The sequence below is a fragment of the Anomaloglossus baeobatrachus genome, chromosome 6 (genome assembly GCF_048569485.1).
Source record: "Anomaloglossus baeobatrachus isolate aAnoBae1 chromosome 6, aAnoBae1.hap1, whole genome shotgun sequence".
NCBI classification, from domain to species: Eukaryota; Metazoa; Chordata; class Amphibia; order Anura; family Aromobatidae; genus Anomaloglossus; species Anomaloglossus baeobatrachus.
The window spans coordinates 455,189,380-455,216,140 of NC_134358.1; the positions used below are offsets into that span (position 1 = coordinate 455,189,380).

The 26,761-nt window shown below is 43.5% G+C and overlaps 1 protein-coding gene across 1 annotated transcript in view; it reads left to right on the top strand.

Moving 5' to 3' along the window:
* The window catches only part of THRB (thyroid hormone receptor beta), a 506,718-nt gene that overhangs the window by 110,462 nt on the left and 369,495 nt on the right, over window positions 1–26,761 (top strand). Inside the window, exon 2 of the mRNA XM_075315285.1 lies at window positions 12,919–13,024. The gene's annotated coding sequence lies outside the window, so the exon portion shown is untranslated. The remainder of the gene's footprint in view (window positions 1–12,918; window positions 13,025–26,761) is intronic.

Here is a 26,761-nt window from a genome sequence, read left to right on the forward strand (position 1 = left end):
GTAAGAATGGAAATTAAAGGAGAGAGAGGGCAACCCTGCCAGATGCCATTTACAATAGGAAATTTCTCTGAAAGGACACCATTCACCTGAACAGAGGCAGACGTAGAGGTATTGAGACAGTTGATCCAGTTTAACACACGGGTCTGTAAACCAATAAAATCTCAGCACTTCCTCCAAAAACACCCAATTAACCTGATCAAAGGCCTTTTTGGCATCTGTGGAGAGAAGCATTAGAGGAGTGTCAACTAGTTTGGCTCTATGAACCAGGTTCAAAGCCTTAGTGGTATTGTCCCTCGTCTCTCTGCCAGACACAAGTTCAGCCAGGTCCGTGTGAATATTGTCTGCAAGTAAGGGTGCTAATCTGGTTGCCAGGACCTTAATAAAAAGTTTCAAATCTACATTAAATCGAGAGATAGGAAGTTGGGTCTTTTCCATTATGTATTAGCGAGATGGTGGCATTAATGCACTTTTAGGGAGCTGTGTAGCAAGGCAAATGGGTATATTGTTAATAGGAGAAAGAAAAGGGGAAATAAATAATCACCACATTTTTTAGAGCATATAAGAGGGAGGCCATAAGGACCAGGGGCTTTGTCTGTCGAGGAATTCCTGATGGCCATTTTAAGTTCCAATGCGGAGATAGGGCTCTGTACAGTAGTGATTTGATCATTCTTCAGTGATGGGAGGTCAGAGTTCCTAATGAAATCTTGGATACGGTTTTGAAAGTCAATCTTAGTAGATTCAGGATTAGACTTATCAATTGACTATAGGGTGGTATAAAAATCCTTAAAGTCAGAGGCAATGTCTCTTGGCATTGCAACCTTACCACCTAAATAGGTCTGGATCAATGGAATAAAACCCCTGTACTGCCGAATCATCACGCTCTTGCAAGTGTTCTACTATTTTTATTCCTAAATTCGTAGAAATGTCTACATTTGTCCAAGGTAGCCTTAGCTTTATGAAATAAAAGGGCTCTCAGCTCATCTCTCTTTTGAATAATGGAGATTTTGGTGTTGTGGTCAGGGAGGCCCTTATGATGGGTTTTAAGAGTACAGATATCAGTGATCAAGTCAATGATTGTTGAGGCCCGCTCCTGTTTTATGTGAGAACTATGTTTAATAAAAATCACCTTGACAACACATTTATGGGCTTCCCAGATCGTATTGAGACTATGCCTTCAGTAGAACTATCAAAAAAGGAGAAAAAGGAGATAAGGCACGGGTAATATGCAAAATATAAGTTTTTTATTAAGACAATACAACATGGTATAAAAACACATACAAAAAGGATTGGGTCAGGGGGGCGTGGGTAAGGACTGTCAATCCTTATGTGAAATGTGGGGTAAGAGAAATGCCATACAGAACCAGGCCAGGTTGTATTAACAGGTACAGCGGCTCAATCTATGGGGGCGCACATGAGAAGACCTTGTGCATGGGAAAATGCATATGTGCCTATACAGGCATGTAATTAAACATGTGTCCCCCAAAGAACATAGTAAAAACAGGTAGCAAGGTGAATACAAAAACACCAGTCTCTCCAGTGGCTATGAGGCAGTGCTAGGGTTAATGAAAATAAAGCCACAGGGCAGAGAATGTGCATTAAAGTAGTGAGCACCCTGTACCTGTATATAAAGGAGCCGCTGTATTGCCTGGTGGTGAGGAGGGCTGGCTCTGGAGGCAAGAAGTGAACCTCCAACAGCCGTTTCGCAGACGCTTTTTCTATAGGAAGTAGCCTGTGTGCACTGCGATCCGGTCTATAAAGGGAATGCAAAGGTGCTGACGATAATGTTTAATTACGGTGGGTATCAGTGCGCGTGCGCCGGCAATCGAGCCCGAGCACAGGCAGGGAGCAGGGACACTGCTGCGAACGGCGCGCGCGCAGGGCCATGGGACGCGTCACCATGGCCACCACGCGCGCGCACCAGACAGGCCCGGCTCCAAACCCACGCCCAGTGTCAGAGAGTCGGAGGACGCGCGCCACCGCAAGTAAAGGTAAACAAAGGACAGGGGGAACATCACTAGAGGTTTACATAGTTAGGTCAGGCAAAGTGCAATATAAATAAGACATTCCCCGCTGGTATAGTATGAAGAAGTAAACAATGGAACATGATTCAATCCCAATGTAGAACCGCATCAAGGAAACCTGCAGAAAAATAATGGATGGGGACAAGGAATTAAAAACAGGAAAATTAAAACAGAGCAAACACGAGCTAAAAACAAAACCCCACAAATCCAGGGGTCGAGGGGGAGTCACATCTACATATCCATGAATCACATGGCACAGGGAAACAACAGGAGAAGGACTAGGAAGGCGGAAAAAGGATTCAAGAGCAAACACACGGGCATGGATGGTAAATACAAGCTAGCAGGGGGCAGAGAGATTTAAAGGAATGGAGCATAACTCACTGTTTCATTAAGACCGAAAGGAACGAGAGTGTTCAGGGAGACAATCCACCTGGACTCCCGCTGTGCGAGAGTCTTACGTAGATTGCCGCCCCGAACACCCCCATGGACTGCATCAATACCCCGTACCACGAGCAATTTAGGATTACACTCGTGGTAATTTCTAAAATGACGAGGAAGTGTTTTGAGAAGAGTAACATCCTCCACCGAACCAGCTGCTGCGATATCTCTGACGTGCTCCCTGACTCGTATGCGGAGCTCACGTGAAGTGAGCCCCACGTATATCAGGGAGCACGGACACGTTGCGTAATAAACCACATGTGTGGTACTACATGTAATATGCTGGTCGATGGAGAACGTGCTCTTACCGTCTGATGAGGAAAAGGATGACACCCTGATAGTATTCTTGCAGGCAACACAATGGCCACACGGGAAGAATCCTCGGAGAGGACCTCTGGATCCGAAAAAATTCGGCCGGGGGGGGGGATATAATGGCTCGTGACGAGAAGATCCCCGAGGTTCCTGGCTCTCCTGGCTGTCATGAGGGGACGCCTGGGCAACACTTGAGCCAAAATGGGGTCAGTAAATAGTACTGACCAGTGTTTGCCCAGGATTCCCCTCATCGTGTCCCATTCATGATTGAAAGTCCCGATGAACCGGACTTGGTTGTTAATGGTTGGCCGACGTGGTTTGTATTGTAGAAGTTGTTCCCTGGGGGTATTTTTAGCACGAAGGTAACCCTTCTTTATACATCTATTGCTATACCCCCTAGCTTTAAACCTGCATCGGAGATCGGACGACTGGGAATTTGGTGTTGTGGTCAGGGAGGCCCTTATGATGGGTTTTAAGAGTACAGATATCAGTGATCAAGTCAATGATTGTTGAGGCCCGCTCCTGTTTTATGTGAGAACTATGTTTAATAAAAATCACCTTGACAACACATTTATGGGCTTCCCAGATCGTATTGAGACTATGCCTTCAGTAGAACTAATAGTAAAATAATCAGATTAAGTGTTTGAACTTCTTGGGCAACACTCATTCAGATCGTTTGGTATGGATGTATTTAATTTCCATTGCCATTGTCTGAGGATGGAGTTAGACAAAGAGAGAAAGGATTACCAAGGCATGATCTAAGAACGAGATACTATCAATAGAGACTATGAGGAAATGTAAAACTGGGTTCACACATAGCGACAGCGACAACGACGTCGCTGTTACGTCACCATTTTTTGTGACGCAACAGCGACCTTGTAAGTCGCTGTTATGATCGCTGCTTAGCTGTCAAACACAGCAGACGCAGCAGCGATCATAACGACACGCGTCGCTGTGCTACATGTGCAGAGAGCAGGGAGCCACGCACACTGCTTAGCGCTGGCCCCCTGCACTCCTAGCTACAGTACACATCGGGTTAATTACCCGATGTGTACTGCAGCTACATGTGCAGAGAGCAGGGAGCCGCGCACACTGCTTAGCGCTGGCTCCCTGCACTCCTAGCTACAGTACACATTGGGTTAATTACCCGATGTGTACTGTAGCTACATGTGCAGGGAGCCGGCACTGGCAGCGTGAGAGCGGCGGACGCTGGTAACGAAGGTAAATATTGGGAAAGGTCTTCCCTTGGTTACCCGATGTTTACCCTGGTTACAGCTTACCGCAGCTGCCAGATGCCAGCTCCTGCTCCCTGGTCGCTTCATTTCGTCGCTCTCTCGCTGTCACACACAGCGATGTGTGCGTCACAGCGGGAGAGCGACGACCAAAAAATGAAGCTGGACATTCAGCAACGAGCGGCGACCTCACAGCAGGGGCCAGCTCGTTGCTGGATGTCACACACAGCGACAGCGACGGGTCGTCGCTGCTACGTCACAGAAAATGGTGACGTAGCAGCGACGTCGTCGCTGTTTGTGACACCACCTTTAGTCACTATGTTTGATAAAAAAGTAATTTAGACAAGAGTCTGCATTATGAATTGATGAGTAATACGTATAATATCTGTCTGAGGGATGCAGACGTCACCAGCTGTCAATTGGTGTTCATAAACCCCCCCCTCACATGTGCCTTAGAGCAGCCTAGGACATAGATAAAATCCCCAAATATGAACACAATTGAGTATATATCATTTTTGGTGGGAGAGTCATAATTAGATCCCTCAAAATCTGTAAGTCCTGCTGCAACATTTTGATCTGTGAGGGAGGGGAGTGAATGCTGTTGCTGCCCCCATGCACTGCAGAATACCCCATAAAATGAACCTCACTAGTCATACCAGCAGATAAAGTAGAGCCTTGAACATATTCCAGTCTCTTTATTCCTCTGGCATAAGCAGCGCAGGAGCCGAGGCTGCCATCTCTGATCCACGCTGAGCTGCCGGTGCCATTTTCTCTGTATCAGAGTGCGACGCCGATGAAGACGATAATGAACGGAAGCACTGCATATTTCTGAGCATTCTCATTGTTACTGGTGAAGAGACCTAAGTAGAGGCAGATGAACCCCCTTTCTTTCTCAGCACTACTGGACTTAAAACGCAGCAGAAGAGGTGAATAGAACAGCGAGCCACGGCGCTCCAGAGAAACGAGACCTCACTCCTTCATGGCCAGACCATGCCCCCAGTTTTATTATTTTTTTAAGTATTTTTTTCAACTTTTTTTTATTAGGGAACTTAAACGTTAACCTTCATGGCAACTAGTGGCGGGCGAATAGTAATTATTCGTGTTCGGATTATTTGCACTATTCCAGTATTCACCACAAATAATGAACCTAATGCAAGTCAATGGGGAATTTTGAACATTTTTCTTGTGACGACTGCTGGAATAGTACCCTGTATTTAGTGAGCATTATCCAAACACGAATATTTACTATTCGACCATCACTTATGGCAACCCATTGGCATCACCCAATATGGAGCGGCGTGCCCTTATGTCTCGCGCTGTAAATACTGCTGATTCAGATCGACAGAGGCATTTAACAGACAAACCGCAGCTGTTAAGCGGGCTTTACACGAGACGATAGATTGTGTGATATGTCGTTGGAGGTCACGGTTTTCGTGACGCACATCCGTCATACCGCACGACGTCGTCTCGTGTGACACCTCCTAGCGACGCAGTATCGCTCACAAATCGTGAGTCGTGTACTTGTCGCTAGGTTTCATATAATTGTTTAATTAAAATGGCGGCGGTTGTTCATCGTTTCCGTGGCATCACACGTTGCTCCATGTGACACCACGGGAACGATGAACAACAGCTTTACTTGCCTCCCGCGGCACCCGACAGTTTAATGGAAGGAAGGAGGTGGGCGGGATGTTTACATCCCGCTCATCTCCGCCCCTCCGCTTCTATTGGCCGCCTGCCGTGTGACGTCGCTGTGACGCCGAAAGTCCCGCCCACTCCAGGAAGTGGACGTTCGTCGCCCACAGCGAGGTCGTCCGGAAGGTAAGTACGTGTGACGGGAGTTAAACGAGTTTGTGCGCCATGGGCAACTAATTGCCCGTGACGCAAAAACGACAGGGGCGGGTACGATCGATTGTGCTATCGCACAATCTATCGTCTTGTGTAAAGCAGGCTTTAGAGGCAGATAATGCCTGAATAACACAGCTGTCATCTACTGGCAATGGGGAGGGCTCAGCCCCTGAGCCTGCTCCATGCACCCGCACCTGATGAGTGCTGTATGGCGCTCATTATTAAGGGGTAACATCAAAAGAGTTAATTTAATTGTGAAGCCTCATCCAAAGTTTCTATCATGGCAACAATACAGTATATAACAATGTAATTCAACATTTGCAAAGCAATATGCCAATTCATATGGTATTCCATTTGCAACTCATGAGATGCCGCAGAAAATTGTGTCAGCACAAAATGATCCATGCCTGGATTTTTCGGGGATGTACTCCCTTTTTTGAGCATGGATGCTTACAGTGAGTCCCACTGAGCCGTAACACACAAAAAATGGCCACTCTGCCAATCAATGGATGCAGTTGTGACACGCTTCAGCTGGAGACTAGCTGCAGCCCGTCACATGTCCCCTTAGAAGTGGAGACTGCTGGAGGATCGGGCAGCATCGGAACTAAAAAATATTGAACTTAAAAAAGCAACATATTAGAAGTAGACATTTACTTTAAGAACAGAACGAGCTTTATGCAGTGTGCGGAAGTGTTCGTGTGTGCATTGTTTCACCGGCTGTGCCACTCCCTGCTTTACAGTCAAAGCGTCGGTGACAGGGAAAGGTGATAGTCACTTTCCTGTGTTACTGCAGACACATACCAGATATATTGCCACATACTGTAACTTGAACTTTTTCTTAGGACACGTTTTGTACATTTTTTCTTACAGTATCAACAGGTTTACTAGCATTCCTTATCATCAGCTATTTAAATACATCTGTTTTTCACATTTGCTGTGTAGATTAAACTGTCAGGTCAAAACTTGCACAATCCTCAATTGACACAAAAACACTAATATAAGATCTGCACGGCAAACATGCTCCCTTCCTAGTGAAATGTATGCTGTTAATATTGGAAGGACGATACAAAGAAGTCATGGTGTGAGTAATTTGTAAAACCTCTGTCTTTTAATAAGACACTTGAGGTTGCTTATTAAAATATCTCCAATTCCCTTCTGTTTCAGTGTTGCTATTCATGGAAAAGGCAGCATGCTGTAATTCAATTTTTTTTTTTTTTGTGGCCTCATTCGATATGTCCCCATATATAAAAATAGTACTTATACCAGGTTTGGAATACAATTAGCTCTTTACCATTACTCACGTTAAATAGACCAAGAAAAATAATATTATCTAATGGAATTAATATAGGTATAAGCAATCGGACCACATTAGCAATGATAGTGTAATAGAGTTTCAATTAAATAGTAAAGTTTTTTTTTTATAATTTTGTCCAGCATAGAAAGCTATGAAATTTGCACATCATTTTAATAAGGGATTTATCTCTATTCCTGTAAAAAAAGGCATGTAAGATCCATCCAAGCCACTGTTCTTCTCCAGTCTATTTGCCTGACTTTAGATGCATTGATATCAGGACTTACTCATTTGGAGTACAGATGATGGCAGTGAATGGGTCAGCTCAGCATCTTTGTCTCACTAGCTCTGGAGATAAACTACTGTAAGAGATTGTTCTGATAAGAAAAACACTCAGAGGTGGACACAGGTGCTGAACCTTCCACTGCCATCATCTGTACTCCAACGCAACTGAACAATAGTATTGAAAAATGAAAGGTTAATTAGTAGAGATGAGCGAACCAAAACAATAAAGTTCAGTGTTCATACCGACATGGACTTTACAAAAAAAATTAGCGTTCCAGTTTGGAATTTGGGTTCTTTATGTATGCAAACCATTCGATCAAGCATCAGGTTGCTTGGGTACACTTGGTGCTCGGCCCACTGCAAGCAGCTTGCAGTCTCTGATTGGCTTTCACTATGGGTAAAAACAATGTTTTCGGATGCAGTGAGTGCAGAAAAAACAAACCCCACCCTTGCTCCCTCAGAATTGTTCTGTTTATCACTGGGTATATGTGGGCAGAGAGTCAAACTGCCCAATCAGTGACTTCCATTGGGATTCGGATCAAGTCCGGGTCCAAAACAGAACTTTATCTAAAGGCTGAACCCAAACTTCCAAGGGTCCACTCATCTTTAATAGTTACCCTTTAATAGATGTTAGCCATCAAAACCGTCTCTCAAATCTAGTGGACTCAAACGTTTCACTCATCTACTATCACAAATGATTGCATTTCCTCCTCCTGCAATAGTCCAAATAGGTGGAAGATGGGGTGAACTGTGATTAATGTCAGGCCCCTATACACATTAGATTAAAGTCATCCAAGCCTGACGATACTGGCAGGATCAGCCATCAGTCTAACCTGTATGGGGTCTCTCGATATTATCTGACATGGTATAAGAGGATCGGACCTGCTGAATTTCAATGGCTGATCTTTCTGTTCTCCCTTGAGATAAGCCACCACCAGATGATTTTGGCATCAGCTCCCACATAGACAGAACAAGCGTTTTTCCGTTTGAAGGAGCTGGGGTTGGCTTTAGTTGACAATTATCTGATCTTCGATTCTTCAATATTGCAGTAATCACATAGTTGCTCCATTTCAATTACAGAACTAGTGGAATATACTAGTATACTGTTCTTCCACAGGGAAGAGTTTTTAGTTCTGGTTCAAGGGGTTGTCTACTACTAAGACAGCCTCTTCTCATTCCCCTTGCTTGCCCAAGAAAAATAAATAAGCCTATACTCACCTCTGGTGTGGTCGCGGTTCCAATGATTTCTAAACTCGCATTCCCGGGGACCACGTGACATTGTTATGACATGTCTCCAACTTCTTCATCTATTTCATTTCTCCATCTCCTTTATTTGGCCAGGATGGGACATTTTTCTTTTCTTTCTATTTTAATTATATCTATATATATATATATATATATATATATATATATATATATATATATATATATATACACATATTTATATATACTGTATATATATATATAATGCTCACTTTGGTTTTATTTTGTGAGTATAATTTACACCTGTTCATTTGATTTTTATTTTGAAGTGAAGGACTGGCATGCAAAACACAAATCTTATTAAACTTGACTACACTGACTGCGTAGCATTAGAATTCTGCTTAAAAAATAATTCTACAAAGTTATAGTGTTTTCATAAGGAAAGGCTATTTAAAGGGATTATTCCCTTTTAGTAAATGAACGGCCCTGGCTGCAGGTTTTTCTAAAGAAACAAATCGTGCTGTACTCACCTTGGTGAGTTTATATCGCTGCTCCCAGCTGCGGTGCTGACGTCCTGTCGACAGTGCGGGAGCCAGTTAGTGCACTCAGCAGCTCTGAATGGGAGAATCCATCTACACTGGCAGAGCCGCGAGTGCATCGATTGGACATGAATTTACTGAATGGTAACAACCCCTTTAATGCAAGCATCTGTCCTGTACAATCATTACATAGGAAACAATGCAACAAATTTCAATTGTAGTTTTCAATATTCCTGCAGATTTTCCACTGAAATTAAAAAAAACAGCTGCATTAAACAGGAATATTTCTATTTCCTAATTAAAAACAAATTTATAAATATAAATGTCGACACATATAGGTCATGTTAACATGAAAATCTGCAACAAAGTATATAGTTGTTTGCCCTTCATAGTCGAAGATGGCCATGACTTCAAGGTTTAGAAGATCAATGGCTGTGGGTCCTGAGGGAACTACTTAGGCCATTTTGGACCTTGAAGTCTCAGCCACATACGGGACATAAGAAGGTAGGTGTAGTCAGGGCAGTAGATAATGCTTGTGCCTTGTGCACCACTCACTTTCGTTTTGCCTCAATGATTCTAGTGTTTTCAGGTACACGAGCTCCTGAGGTAACTTCACCTCGCCAAGCTTGATGGTCGAAGACAAGCTTCTCCCAATCATTGATGTCAACTCACATCATTTTGAGGGTCATCTTTATATTGTTTCTTCTGCCCCCCAACGTTTCACTTTCCCTGACATAGTTCTCTGTACAGCAGTTGTTTAGGCAATCGGCTGTCTGGCATTCTGACCACATGACTTGCCAACTGGCTTGGTCTTTCAATAAGAGAATGTAGACGCTACAGAGCCAATTTTGTTCCAGGGTTGCTGTGTAGGGGACATTGTTTTGCCATTTAATGTGGATCAGTCTGTGGAGACAGTGAAAGTGATTGAGCTGTTTGGCATGCCAGCTGTAGACAGCCCAGGTCTCGCTGGCAGAGACAAGTGTGGTATAGCACAATGCTAGTGAATGGAAAAGCAGACATGGCAGAAATCTGCAGGAAAAGTAATATACAGCTTAAAGGGTACCTGTTGTGTAAAAAATATGCTATTGACTTGCAGATAGGGTTACTCTGTATGTTATTAGCTTTCTGACTCACTGAGAGCCCCGCTGCCGGGAGAAAATTAACTTTATTTCTCCTTGCAGCCTCGGGCTTTCTGTCAGAAACGTGCGGCTGCTGTGGTTTTATTCAGTGTTCTGTGCATAGTGAATGTTTGCTGTAACCGCACCCACCACTGACACCTGGCTCAGCATTGCATAAGTACAGAGCTGGCTGTCAGTCAGTGCCAGGGGAGCGGTTACAACCACCCCTCAGGTACAGAGCGGTGACTGAAACAAGGCCAGCTTCGACCCTATGACAGAGAGACTGCCAGGAATAATAAACTTAAAACAGCGGGGCTCTCAGTGAGGCAGCCATACAACATCAGAACGCTATTAACCTGAAGATTAACCCCATATTTGCAGGTTAATAGTGGTTTATTTTACATGAGAGGTTCCTTTTCCGTATGTGACTGCAGACTCGTGAATCCTTACATTGTGCGCATTCCAAGCTGTGAGGAATACAGGTATCCGAATAGCATAGAAACAACCACATGCTGTCTTGATATGTGTGGCCTCACTCACTCTAGTCAAATTGTGGTTGGAAATATGCATATCATGTAATTGCGTGCGTGCTGCCTGCATCAGCATCAAAGCATCCCCAAGGTGCGGAGTACTTGCACTGTGAGGATTCACAAGTCTGCAGTCACATAGAGTGACTACAAACTTACACCCTATGGCCGGACAGCCCCTTAATAATGACACTGGTCTAAGAAAGTGTCCGGGATTGCAAATGTACAACACTCTTGGAATTGTAAGGTAATGACTTTAATTTACAATCTATGTGGCAGCAGTGTATATTAAAAATGAGCACCAAAACATAAAAAAGACTTAACGTTAAAAATTTATAACAACCCGAATACAATTTATTCCATGGTGGCTTATTGCATGAATGTATAAATATTATAGTTTTAGTGCAACTAGTCATTAAAAAAAAAAAAAATATATATATATATATATATATATATACACTGTTTTCAGAATTATTATGCAAGTTGTATTTTAGAGGATTTTTTTTATTATTGATTAACAACCATGTTCTCAATCAACCCAAAAGACTCATAAATATCAAGCTTAATATTTTTGGAAGTTGGAGAGGTTTTTTTTTTAGATTTGGCTATCTTAGGAGGATATCTGTTTGTGCAGGTAACTATTACTGTGCAGAATTATCAGGCAACTTAATAAAAACCAAATATATTCCCATCTCACTTATTTATTTTCACCAGGTAAACCAATATAACTACACAACATTTAGAAATAAACAATTCTGCCATGCAAAAACAAAACCCCAAAAAATTAGTGACTAATATAACAACCTTTCTTTATGATGACACTCAACAGCCTACCATCCATAAATTCTGTCAGTTGCTTGATCTGTTTCCGATGAACATTGCGTGCAGCAGCCACAACAGCCTCCCAGACACTGTTCCGAGAGGTGTACTGTTTTCCCTCCCTGTAGTTCTCAGATTTTATGAGGGACCACAGGTTCTCTATGGGGTTCAGATCAGGTGAACAAGGGGGCTATGTCATTATTTTTTCATCTTTTAGACCTTTACTGGCCAGCCATGCTGTGGAGTAGTTTGATGCATGTGATGGAGCATTGTCCTGCATGAAAATCATATTTTTCTTGAATGATACTGACTTCTTCCTGTACCACTGCTTGAAGAAGTTGTCTTAAAGAAACTGGCAGTAGATCTGGGAGTTGAGCTTCACTCCTTCCTCAACCTGAAAAGGTCTCACAAGTTCATCTTTGATGATACCAGTACCCCACCTCCACCTTGCTGGCGTCTGAGTCAGAGTGGAGCTCTCTGCCCTTTACTGATCCAGCCTCTGACCCATCCATCTAGCCCATCAAGAGTCACCTCTCATTTCATCAGTCCACAACACCTTTGAAAAATCAGTCTTAAGATATTTCTTGGCCCAGTCTTGACGTTTTATCTTATGTTTCTTGTTCAAAGGTTGTCCTTACCTTGGCCATGTCCCTGAGTATGGCACACCTTGTGCTTTTTGATACTCCAGTAACATCGCAGCTCTGAAATGTGGCCAAACTGGTGGCAAATGGCATCTTGGCAGCTTCACGCTTGATTTTCCTCAATTCATGGGCAGTTATTTTGCGCCTTTTTTGCCCAACACGCTTTTTGCGACCCTGTTGGCTATTTGCCATGAAACGCTTGATTGTTCGGTGATCACGCTTCAAAAGTTTGCCAATTTCAAGACTGCTGCATCCCTCTACAAGACATCTCACAATTTTGGACTTTTCAGAGCCCGTCAAATCTCTCTTCTGACCCATTTTGCCAAAGGAAAGGAAGTTGCCTAATAATTAAGCACACCTTATATAGGGTGTTGATGTCATTACACCACACCCCTCCACATTACAGAGATGCGCATCACCTGATTTACTTAATTGGTAGTTTGCTCTCAAGCCTACACAGCTTGGAGTAGGACCACTTGTATAAATAGCATCATGTGATCAAAATACTCATGTGCATAATAATTCTGCACACAGTGTGTGTGTATATATATATATATATATATATATATATATATCTGGCATAATTGTGTGTATCTGTATTTTTCAAGCCTGTATCTAAAATTATATATCTTGCTTTTCCATTTTAGAATACAAGTGACATTTTACACCTTCCCCAAGAAAACAAGGCAGAAGACGATTTTCATGGTCACACGATAGAAACATTTTTTGGAGGGTTATGGCCATGAACGCCTAGTAAGTGTTTGTCTAAAAAATGTGCTTTAAAAAATAGTAATGTATATTATATTATAAGCAAATGCAAGAGTGGCAATCGGGTAATTTAGATTTTAACTATTTGTTTTGTGAGCCTAGAAAATGATTTTTCTGTATAGAAATGATATGCTTTTCCAGTGGTAGTCTTTGGCTCTTCTGTTGCTTCTTTGAGATCTCTAGACTACTTGGCCTCTGGAATTGGCCAGACTTTGACTAATAGTGTAAATGTGATCATATCTTGGCTGCATATATATATATATTTTTTTTTATATATATATATATATATATATATAATATATATTCATTCATTAGTGAAGTAGGACTCGGTTTTGATTTACAATCTGCTTTTAGTGAAATTATTTTCTCTACAAATGTATTTATTGCCCTATATTGTATCTAGAATACACATTTTACCATGTGTGGTGATATATTAGAAATGTAGTCACCAAGTTGCTTTTTAATATAATGATCAAAACCAGTACGTAGATATTTATAGGGTGATCCTGATATATTCATTTATACAAATAAATGGAACTGGGCCACTCCTAAATGATAGTACACAGTCTAATATTGGGTTGGTTCTACATTTCTGTTCATGAACATGGGATACAGTATTTCTCCTTAAATAAGAATACATTTTAAGTATTGAAGAGTAAGAGTTTAAGTTTAAGGCTATGTTCACACAGAGCTTTTTTGATAAGTTTTTGCTGTGTTTTTTAGCTGCAGATTTGCCTTGGTTTTATGCAAATCCATGCTAATAAAAAGCTGCTTTTTACAGTTCCAGCAAAGTCTATGAGATTTCTGAAATCTCATGCACACACACAAACACCTGGAGATTTTTTCCTGACTGTTTTGTCAGATACCTGCGTTTTTGCTGCAGATTTCAAAGAATGAGCATGTCAATTCTTTGCAGCGTTTTTGCAACGTTTTTTCATTGATACAACCCATTTTGCAGAAAAACTAACTAAAAACGCACCAAAAACGCCACTAAAAAACGCACCAAGACCACACCTAAAACTCACCAAAAACACAGATGACTCCAAGGAGATTTCCTGCCACAAGATCAGGTTTTGGTCAGGAAAAAAACTTACCAAAAAAGCCCTGTGTCGACATAGCCTTAGGTGAACAGTAAAAACCAGAATGTCTTGAAGTGTAATTTGAAGCATCTGGGCCCTATCAGTCACTAGGACCAGGGTTACAACTGATACCTTCACAGTCTGCATCCTTGTTGTCAGGTTTCCAGGTTTTCCAGTTCTCTTTTGAATGAGCTTGCCCTCAGTTAACATGGAGTTTAAGGTTCTGTTGCCCTACTTCCTGTCCAGCTGCTTAAAAGGCCGCCTCTCAGCCCAGTCCAGTGCCTGAGTATACTGCTTGCTGTGTGCTCCTGCTTTGCTGTTTCTACTTCCTGATTGCCTTGGATTCTCCTGAAACTCTACCGACCGACTCTGGACCATACCCGGTTTTCTTCAAGCTGTGCCCGGACTCCGTCTGCCGTCTTTGATCAGCACTCTGCCCGGTTCGTAACCACTCTGGACAATCATCCCGTACGGACACTCCTGGACTATACCACTTGCCCCTTGTGTACCGGCTGCCGCACATTTAGGCCTTCCGGGGTTGATTGCCGGACAGTCCCTGTACAGGGGTTCGCTCTGGTGGTCTCCCTGGGGGAGTCCGGTGCGTGGCCCCGGGAATCCCCTTCGCTCCGTTTTGTGTGTTGTTTTACTGTGTTTATTCCCGTTGTGTATCTACCGTGGTGACATATTATATAACATCTTGTACCAAGAACTCGTCTCTGTTGTCATTGCCCTAACGCAATCGAAATCCTCAGAACATACAGTAGTATTACATTATACTCAGGCCTTAAGAGGATTTCGCTGGGGCAATGACTGAGACACGAGTAGATCAGCTCTTTTCCATGATCAACTCCTTGCAGCAGGAGATGGAGGCGGTGCAAACTAAACTCAGAGATGTGGAGGCACAGCTGGGCCATGATCACCAGGTACTGGGTCCGGCTATTCAGGATTTGCAAGTCAGAGTGGAGGCTCAGGAAGCCGTCCCCACTACGTCCGTATCAGCTGCCGGTATGCCTAGGTTACCCCCATTCCGTTTCAATGGTGATCGTAGTCAGTTTCGTGGATTTGTGAACCAATGTATACTGTTTTTTGATGTACATGCTGATTATTACCGTTCTGACCGGTCCAAAGTGTTATGTATAATCATGTTATTAACCTCACGAGCACTGGCTTGGGCTAATCCTATGATAGAGAATCGGGACATCCGTTTAAATCACCTGGATGACTTTCTGAACGCAATGGCGCAAATGTTTGATGATCCGAATCGCCGTGCTACCGCTGAATCGGCTCTCCTTTCCTTACGTCAGGGAAAGCGTTCTGTCGTTGAATACGCCACTGAGTTCAAGAGGTTAGTGGTAGACACCGACTGGGGAAACAATGCATTATTGTCTGTATTCAGAAAAGGTTTGTCCGGTACCATCAAGGACGAGTTAGCTCGTTCCGAATCTCCAGGGGAGTTTGAACTGTTTCTCCAGCACTGTGTGCGTATTGATACCCGCTTGACGGAGCGTAGACAGGAAAAATGGGCAGCTGTAAACCGTGTAAACAACTTTGCGTTTCCTTCTAGAGAACCCGCTCTCAGGACACCACGGGAGGCCGAGGACGTTCCTATGCAAGTGGACTCTCTGCAAAAGCGAGAGACCAACGAACGTCGCGAACACCGGCTCCGTGAGCGTTTGTGTTTCTATTGCGGTCAATCGGATCATTTCTTGATCGACTGCCCGAAACGTCCGAATCGCCCAAATAAGGTATTGGCAGCCATGGCAGAGTGTGACAATACGGACGCAGAGTCCGATATCTCTGAGGCAAGTGGGCACTTGGATGCGGTATTTCCCTTGACTGTAATGTCAACCTCACCGAAGGACTCAGAAGGGAAATATACCCATTGCTCGCTCCCCATTCAGATCCGGTGGGAGGGGCATCTAATACCTACCTCTGCAATGATAGATTCTGGGGCAGGGGGAAATTTCATGGACTCCTCTTTTGCCAGGAAACACGGTATCCGGACTCAGCAAAGATCCTCACCGGTTACCATGGAAACGGTAGACGGATCTCCGTTAAGCTCTGGACCAGTGGATCGGGAAACAGTACCGCTAGAATGCGTGATGAAGCCAGGTCAGCAGGAGACCCTTGTTTTCATGATAATTTCTTCTCCTCATTTTCCGATTATTTTAGGTATTCCGTGGCTACGGTCTACGAATCCGGTCATCGATTGGGAAACTAAGGAAATAACCTTCCCACCGCAGTGTGGTCCGACCATTAGTCCAACTGTTCCGGTTCCAGTAACACCGAAGGCGGAGGGCACTGTACAGGTACCTGTTCTACCCCCGGTTTATGATGACTTTGCTGACATATGCGACAAAAGAAAAGCCGATCGGCTTCCCCCGCATAGACCGTATGATTGCCCCATAGACTTACTTCCAGGGGCGGAGATTCCGTTTGGCCATGTCTACCCGTTGGCGGCACCTGAGCTAGAAGCACTAAAAGAATACATTGATGAGAGCCTAGCCAAGGGATTTATTCGCCCGTCTACCTCACCAGCAGGGGCACCCATCTTTTTCGTGAAAAAGAAAGAGGGGACTCTGAGACCCTGTATTGACTACCGGGAACTGAATAAAATAACCATCCGGAACCGGTATCCGTTACCGTTGATTCCTGAGCTATTGGAGAGGGTCCAACAGGCAAAAATATTCACCAAATTGGATCTCCGTGGGGCATATAATCTACTTCGCATACGTCCCGGAGACGAGTGGAAGACCGCGTTCCGATGTCGGTATGGACATTTTGAGTACCTAGTGATGCCTTTTGGACTTTGTAACGCTCCCGCGGCTTTCCAACATCTAGTTAACGATATTTTTAGGGATATCATGGACCAATTCATGGTGATTTATCTGGACGATATCCTAATCTTTTCTGATTCCTTACAGGAACACCAGGAGCACGTCAAGACCGTACTTACCCGGCTGAGGGAAAATCACCTGTACATTAAACTGGAGAAATGCGAATTCCATTGCTCACAGATACAATTCTTAGGGTATGTCATCTCTCCTCAGGGACTGAACATGGAGTCTGGCAAGATACAAGCAATTCTGGACTGGCCGGAACCGGGTAACGTCAAAGAGGTACAACGCTTTGTCGGTTTTGCCAACTTTTACCGACGTTTTATCCGTAATTTTTCAGAAATCGTTCGTCCCATCACTCTGTTAACCAAGAAAGGACAGAAGTTTGTGTGGTCCGCCCAGGCCCAGGAAGCCTTCCATCGTCTCAAGGTTTGTTTTACCTCAGCGCCTATATTGGTACATCCGAATCCCGCACTTCCCTTTATCGTGGAAGTCGACGCTTCCGACTACGCATTAGGGGCCATCCTTTCTCAAAGGACTGGGGACAAGAGTCTCTTACATCCGTGTGCTTTCTTTTCCCGCCGGTTGTCCCCTGCAGAAAGGAACTATGACATTGCGGACAAGGAATTGTTAGCGATTATTTCCGCTTTCAAGGAATGGAGACACCACTTACAGGGAGCCGCGCAGCAAGTGATAGTACTCACAGATCATCGTAATCTGGAATTTCTTAAGTCTGCCAGGTGCCTGTCTCCACGGCAAGCCCGTTGGAGCCTATTTCTTAACCAATTCAATTTTGTTGTTACATACCGTCCAGGTTCACGTAATGGGAAAGCTGATGCCTTGTCCCGAATCCACGCCGTGGACTCCGTGCCTGGAACCCCGTCTCAGACCGTGTTATCGGATGCCAATTTCGTTGGAGTAATCCAGGACCAGGACTTGTGGAAGGACATCAAGCTGGCCTATGATGGTGACGTATTTCTTGCTGCCCCCCCGAATGATGTAACTCTTGTTCTTCGGAATGGTGTGTGGTTGAGAGAGCGACGCATTTATGTCCCGGAGGCCGTAAGACTTCGGGTTCTCAAGTTGGTCCATGACTCCGTGTTGGCTGGTCATAGGGGGGTACAGAAGACGCAGGAATTTCTGAGCCGTTTTTTCTGGTGGCCTACCTGTCTAAAGGATGTAAAGGACTATGTCCACTCATGCGTGGTTTGTGCCCGGTGCAAGGTCCCTCGTGTGGCTCCTACGGGACTCCTCCAACCGTTACCCGTGCCATCTCGCCCTTGGGGGTCTATCTCCATGGATTTTATTGTGGAGTTGCCAGTCTCAGGCGGGCACAATACCATCTTAGTGGTGGTGGATCGATTGACTAAAGCTGCTCACTTCATTCCGTGTACCGGTCTTCCCTCAGCCGCAGAGACAGTGGATTTGGTTATCCAGAACGTATTCCGATTGCATGGGGTACCAGACGAGATCATCTCTGACCGGGGCGTGCAGTTCACGTCTAGGTTCTGGAAGGGCTTTTGTACGGCACTCCAGATTGATGTCTGTTTGTCTTCTGCATACCATCCTCAGACAAATGGGCAAACCGAACGGACGAATCAAACCCTGGAACAATACCTTCGATGTTATGTCAGCCATCTCCAAGACGATTGGTTGAAGATGCTTCCGTTGGCGGAGTTCTCCTATAACAACACTCAGAGCAGCTCCACTAAGGTAACGCCCTTTTTTGCTAACTTGGGTTATCATCCGAATGTTTTGCCTAGGTCACCGGTTGCGGTTTCGGTGCCGGCGGTGGAGGACAGATTGACAGAGCTTCGACAGAATCTGGAGGTTCTAAAGGACACTGTGGCTACGGCCCAGGAGCGTTACAAGAGGTCGGCAGACACTCACCGGAAACCGGCACCCATGTACAAGGTAGGGGACTCTGTATGGTTATCCACCAAAAACCTGAGATTGGGTGTTCCTTCGCAGAAGCTGGGACAAAAATTCATCGGTCCGTTTAAGATCACCGGGATCGTGAGCCCTGTGGCCTGTCGGCTACGGTTGCCGCACCATCTAAAGGTACACCCGGTCTTTCATGTGTCTCTCCTCAAGCCTGTCTCCCCTAATACGTTTCGTGGTCGTGTTGTGCCTCCTCCTCCGCCTGTGATGGTCGACGGCGAGGAGCAGTTTGTGGTTGAGGACATTATTGACTCCCGGCTCCATCGTCGTCGGCTTCAATATCTGGTACGTTGGCAGGGGTACGCCCCCGAGGACGATTCCTGGGAACCGGTGGGTAACATTCGGGCACCCCGGAAGATCGCTCAGTTTCATCGACGGTTCCCGGACAAGCCGGGCCCTGATCCGTCCTGAGGCCGTCTCTGGGGGGGGGAGTAATGTCAGGTTTCCAGGTTTTCCAGTTCTCTTTTGAATGAGCTTGCCCTCAGTTAACATGGAGTTTAAGGTTCTGTTGCCCTACTTCCTGTCCAGCTGCTTAAAAGGCCGCCTCTCAGCCCAGTCCAGTGCCTGAGTATACTGCTTGCTGTGTGCTCCTGCTTTGCTGTTTCTACTTCCTGATTGCCTTGGATTCTCCTGAAACTCTACCGACCGACTCTGGACCATACCCGGTTTTCTTCAAGCTGTGCCCGGACTCCGTCTGCCGTCTTTGATCAGCACTCTGCCCGGTTCGTAACCACTCTGGACAATCATCCCGTACGGACACTCCTGGACTATACCACTTGCCCCTTGTGTACCGGCTGCCGCACATTTAGGCCTTCCGGGGTTGATTGCCGGACAGTCCCTGTACAGGGGTTCGCTCTGGTGGTCTCCCTGGGGGAGTCCGGTGCGTGGCCCCGGGAATCCCCTTCGCTCCGTTTTGTGTGTTGTTTTACTGTGTTTATTCCCGTTGTGTATCTACCGTGGTGACATATTATATAACATCTTGTACCAAGAACTCGTCTCTGTTGTCATTGCCCTAACGCAATCGAAATCCTCAGAACATACAGTAGTATTACACTTGTAAAGCTACGTCCCCTAAGTTGGCCCAAGGAGGGAACCGGGGAGCATGTGCACTGGGTGCTGGGTGCCAGTAAGTTCGTCAAGAACACCTTGTGTCTGAGGTATTTAGAACCGAACCATCTTCCAACTTGGAAACCTAGTAACATTTCTACCTCTAAGGTTGTCAATACAATTCTTACCTTCAATGGTCATAGGCTAAAACATCAGTATTATTATTACTATTATTATTATTATTTATTATTATAGCGCCATTTATTCCATGGTGCTTTACAAGTGAAAAGGGGTATACATAAAAACAAGTACAACAAAGTACAACAATCATGAACATTACAAAAACAGACTGGTACAGCAGGAGAGAGGACCCTGCCCGTGAGGGCTCATAGTCTACAGGGGATGGGTGAGGATACAGTAGGTGAGGACAGAGCTGGTTGCACAGTGGTGTACTGGACTGAGGGTTACTGCAGGTTGTAGACTTGTCGCAAGAGGTGGGTCTTCAGGTTCCTTTAGAAGCTTTCCACTGAAGGTGAAAGTCTGATACGCTGGGGTAGAGCGTTCCTAAGTATGGGGGAAGCGTGAGAGAAATCTTGTAGTTGATTGTGGGAAGAAGAGATAAGAGAGGAGTAGAGAAGGAAATCTTGTGAGGATCTGAGGTTGCGTGCAGGTAGATACCGGGAGTCTAGATCACAGATGTAGGGAGGAGACAGGTTGTGCATGGCTTTGTAAGTCATGGTTAATGTTTTGAACTGGAGTCTTTGGGCAATGGGAAACCAGTGAAGGGATTGGCAGAGAGGAGAGGCCGGGGAATAGAGAGGGGAGAGGTGGATTTATCGGGCCACAGAGATTAGTATAGATTAGAGGGGTGCAAGAGTGTTGGAAGTGAGGCCAGAGAGCAGGAGGTTGCAGTAGTCAAGGAGATTGCAATAGTCAATAAAAAACGAAAAGTGTTATGATTTACATTTCTAGCTTTTAACTTATACAAATTCCGCTGCAATTGTTTATAATTTACTAAATGATAATTCAGTCAATTATAAACCACCGCAGCAGAATAATTATTGTAAAATATTTGTTTTCAGCTCTAGAATCTGTTAATTAATGTGTACAATCATTATGCTGTTAATCAAGGGTCGCTTCCATAAATTTGTTTTATTATTTTAACTGCTGACATTTGACATTTGGTTAAATATAAGCGTTCTGATTGCAGTCATCAGAATGTAATGAATGTGTTTATTTGTTAATGACTTTACCTTTTTTACCTTTTCACCTATTGGTTTCTCTTTTTGATTACAAGAGATTGCTGCATTAGAAGTGCAGTTCTAAATGCAATTATTTTTTTTAGTCTTATTTATAGATCATTTGTTAATTGCTTGTAATGTATTACTGTGTATTTATTTAGCAATTCACACGTTTTTAATCTCACAATAAATCTGTGCGCTATGGTTATTTGTGGCACAGAATATGCAATTTACATGAATAAACAGTTTGCCTTCTCTCATTAGAGGGAATGAGCCATCATAAAATTACTTACTGTTTAAATCCGGAGCGGACACAGGCTGAAGAGGGAATCTGGGCCAATAACTCAACATAAAGCACAATTCCATTTACTTTGGAGGTGGAAGTGGGCTCACTTACCTTTTATTATTATTATTATTATTATTATTATTATTATTAATAATAATAATATTAATATTAATAATATTTATTTCTATAGCACCAACATATTCCGCAGCGCTTTGCAATGAAAAAGTTCAAATAGACACAAACATAAGTAACAGTTATAGGAGATACAATTATTAGAGAATAAATAAGGACAACCCTGCTCGTAAGAGCTTACAATCTACACTACAGTTCAAACGTTTGGGGTCACCCAGACAATTTTGTGTTTTCCATGAAAAATCATACTTTTATTTTTCAAATGAGTTCCATAATGAATAGAAAATATAGTCCAGACATTGACGAGGTTACAAATAATGATTTTTACTTGAAATAATAATTTTCTCCTTCGAACTTTCCTTTCGTCACAGAATGCTCCCTTTGCAGCAATTACAGCTTTGCAGACCTTTGGCATTCTTGCTGTTCATTTGCTGAGATAATCTGGAGATATTTCACCCCATGCTTCCAGAAGCCCCTCCCACAAGTTGGATTGGCTTGATGGTAACTTTTTGCGTACCATACGGTCAAGCTGCTCCCACAACAGCTCAATAGGGTTCAGATCTGGTGACTGGGCTGGCCACTCAATTGCAGATAGAATACCAGCTGTCTGCTTCTTCCCTAAATAGCTCGTGCATAATTTGGAGGTGTGCTTTGGGTCATTGTCCTGTTGTAGGATGAAATTAGCTCCAATCAAGCACTGTCCACAGGGTATGGCATGGCGTTACAAAATGGAGTGATAGCCTTCTTTATTCAAAATCCCTTTCACCTTGTACAAATCTCCCACTGTACCAGCACCAAAGCAGCCCCAGACCATCACATTACCTCCACCATGCTTGACAGATGGCGTCAGGCACTCTTCCAGCATCTTTTCAGTTCTTCTGCGTCTCACAAATGTTCTTCTGTGTGATCCAAACACCTCAAACTTTGATTTGTCTCTCCATAACACTTTTTTCAAATTTTTCTCTGTCCAGTGTCTGTGTTCTTTTGCCCATATTAATCTTTTCATTTTATTAGCCAGTCTCAGATATGGCTTTTTCTTTGCCACTCTGCCCTGAAGGCCAGCATCCCGTAGTCGCCTCTTCACTGTAAACTTTGACACTGACGTTTTACAGGCACTATTTAATGAAGCTGCCAGTTGAGGACCTGTGAGGTGTCAATTTCTCAAACTAGAGACTGTAATGTACTTGTCTTGTTGCTCAGTTGTGCAGCGGAGCCTCCCACTTCTCTTTCTACTCTGGTTAGTACCTGTTTGTGCTCTCCTCTGAAGGGAGTAGTACACACCGTTGTAGGAAATCTTCAGTTTCTTAGCAATTTCTCACATGGAATATCCTTCATTTCTAAGAACCAGAATAGACTGTCGAGTTTCACATGAAAGTTTTCTTTTTCTGGCCATTTTGAGAGTTTAATAGAACCAACAAATGTAATGCTCGAGATTCTCAACTAGCTCAACGGAAGGTCAGTTTTATAGCTTCTCTAATAAGCAAAACTATTTTCAGCTGTGCTAACATACTTGCATAAGGGTTTTCAAGGGATTTCTAAACATCCATTAATCTTCTAACACAGTTAGCAAACACAATGTACCATTAGAACATTGGAGTGGTGGTTGTTGGAAATGGGCCTCTATACACCTATGTAGATATTGCATTAAAAACCAAACGTTTGGAGCTAGAATAGTCATTTACCGCATTACCAATGTATAGAGTGTATTTCTGTTTAATTTAATGTTAACCTCATAGAAAAAAAATGTGCTTTTCTTTCAAAAATAAGGAAATATCTAAGTGACCCTAAACTTTCACCAACCAATCTTTGTAATGCTTTAGGAACAGTGGAGTTTGAGGGAGAAGTAATGTTCTGATATTAGGGAGTGTGATAGGCCACCCTAAAAAAATATGTTTTTAAAGAGCGTCTGAAGCTGTGCAAGTTGTGGATGGTACTTGTTTCTTGGGGAAGAGCATTCTAGAAGATTGGTGCAGCTTGGGAAAAGTCTTGGAGCCAAAAGGGAGGTTCAGATTAGTGTGGATGTTAGGCGAAAGTTGTTTGCGGAGCGTAAAGAGCGGGTAGGGTGATAGACCGAGATGAGGGTGGAGATGTAGGGGATGCTGCAGTGTGGAGAGCTTTGTGGGTGGGAACAAGCAATTTAAATTGAATCCTATAATGTATGGGCAGCTAGTGCAATTACTGGTACAGAGTGGAGGCGTTTAAATAACGATTAACCAGAGAGGTGACCTTTTTGACCCTGTGTGGCTGCATTACTAGCACCAATGTTATGCCCGTCCCTGGTTTAAACAAGGTTTTTATATTGCATGTATTTTCTATGAAGTTTAGGTACAGTCTCTTAAATTCTTCATATCATGATATGTATTAAAAAAAATAGAAATTTTGCAGTTTTCACTTTCGCCGCTGGGGCTGTTCTAGACTCTAAATTGCTGTTATTTCAGGAAATCCACATGTAAATTAGTAACAATAGATTCAGACTCTATCTTTTGTATTAAAGCATCTAAAGAGTGTTTGCAAATGTCACTGTGCAGTTAGGAGAAATAGCAGTAACTGTGAAATCACCTGTTGGGATTGGTGGATACCGAGTTATTAGCTGTGTAATGAGCTGTTACCTGTTATTGTAATCTTGGCCTTAATGATAATGAGACTTCTGAAAGCTCAACCTGAAAAAACAGAAAGTATACGTCTAAAAAAAATCCACAATGGCCACTGTAAAAATTGCAAGGGTTTTAATTTTGTTTAATTCAGATTGTGATATTTTTTACGGTACATTTAACACAAAAACCATATGTAAACAGTATGACTGTCACCTCTCCATGAGAACATGCAATGGCGATGTTTGCTTCTGGAATAAAAAAGGCGCTGCTGTATTCTCTCTGTTGGCGGTACTGGTGATAGAGGAGAGAAGTTCTGCACAGCACAGGCTCTGTCCAGCCACTGAGGTTAGAGTTGCTGGGACCTGCAGTACTTTCCAGTCTGACAGAATGGGTGTGTGTGCTATCCAGGTGAAGTCGTCAGCTCCTGGTTTCAGCCAATTGGAGAGCACCACACCCTACTTAAGCTTCCAGCTGGAAGATGCCAGATGTAGCTTGTGCTTCCCTGTATAAGTCTGGTTTTGTTCTCCTGCTAAGTATTAGTGTTTGACTTTGGCTTCTCCTTCATGGCGATTTTGTGCCTCACTGCCCTGACCTGGCTCCCTGACTACTCCTGTGCAAACTAATTTTGTCCTTTACGTGATCTCCCGATTTAGAGCCTGCTAGGCGACCATTCCTGCCTTTGGTTAACACCTCCGGACGGCAGCCCATCAGTAGGTAACAATCCACTGGACCGCCTTTTATATCCAGATCCCTTTCTAGGAGTTAAAGGGTGTCAGGGTTTATCTGGATTCTGCCAAATGAAGTGGCTTGTGGAAAGTCTGTATAGCCATTTTGAGCCTGTGGCCTCAGACAGACATTATAATGTCATTATCTGATGATACGTTTCTTTTAACAACCTTTATTTTATCTTTCTCATTAGTTTAAAATTAATATTTCAATTTACTACATTGAAATATCAGCAGAGTAAATCATAGACAGATCAACAGTGTATGATGGAAATTTTTAGAGTAACTAATTATATTATTTTTAATTTCTTAATTCAGATTTTTAGGCATTTTTACCATATTATTTATTTATTTACTTAGTTTTGTTATATTATGTTCCATAATGTCTTTTTTAGAATGAACATTTTATTACAATCATTGGTCTGGATTTTGAGATCTTAAAGTGAACCTGTCAGGTGCAGTATGCACACAGAACCACGAGCAGTTGTGGGTGCATATTGCTATTCCCTGCCTAACCGTCCCTGTAAACACTAGCATAAATAAGGAGGTCTTTAGAAAAAGGATTTCTAAAGATCTGTTACCGTATGCTAATGAGCTCGGGGACTAGTCCCCTGGGCGTTAGTTCCCCTTACCAGTCAGCTCCATTAGAATGTTATTATGTTCCTGTCGGTGTGCTAACATGTTAATGAATGTGCAGAGTCAGAGGAGATCTCGCTCACCTCTCCGCTGCCATCGCCGCCCGACGCTGGATTTTGGCTCAGTGCGCATGACCCCGGAGTTTGGCTCTTGCTCTCTACTTCAGTTTGAAGCTAGGACGCATACACCCGGCTTCATAGTGCACATGACCGGAACTCCGGGGTCATGTTCACTGAGCCGAAATCCCCCGTCGGACGCGATGGCGGCGGAGAGGTGAGTGAGATCATCGTCTAATGCTGTGCATTCATTAGCTTGTTAGCACACCTACAGGGGAGTACTAACATGCTAATGGGGGCGACTGGCCGGGGAACTAACACCCAGGGGACTAGTCCCCGCGCTCATAAACATACGGTAAAAGATCTTTAGAAATACTTTTTCTAAAGATCTCTTTATCTATGCTAGTGTATACAGGGAGGGTTAGGCAGGGATTAGCAATATGCACTCAGAACTGCTCGTGGTTCTGGGTGAATATTACACCTGACAGGTTCTCTTTAAAATAGGAGTTGGCTTTTTATTTCAGAAACTTCTCCACCCATGTCTGTTGGCGACAACCCCAAAACGTTTTTTTTATCAATCTAATGATTTTTCTTTTTCACTACTAAAATAATGAAAAAAACTGGACATGTTTGGTATCGCTGTAATCGTACTGATGAAAAGAAACATATTGTGAGGTCATTCATAACAAACAGTGAGTGTAGTAAAGTCAGTTGCTAAAAAACAATGTCAGAGTTGCATTTTTTTTTTCACAATTTCTCCACACTTGGAATTTTTTTCCCGTTTTCCAGTACACTGTGCGGTAAAATGAATGAGGCCATTCAAAAGTACAACTCGTCCTGCAAAAATCAATCCTTCATATGGCTATATTGACAGAAAAAGAAAACCGAAAAAACAGAAATTGTCTCCGTCATGAATGACTTAACTATGTTGTGAAACTGAAATGACACAGAAGGGGGGCGCAAATGGTGTCTTATCCAGTGGTACCAGAAAGAATTTAATTAGGTGCACTAACCTGGTGTGGTTGTATTATAGACACAACCACTATAACCATGTGTTGACGAAGGCTGCTGCAGAACCCAGGAAGATAGCGGTGGAGGAGATGGAAGAAAAGGGTTAATCCATGCTGCCAGATGAAGATCACTGAAAA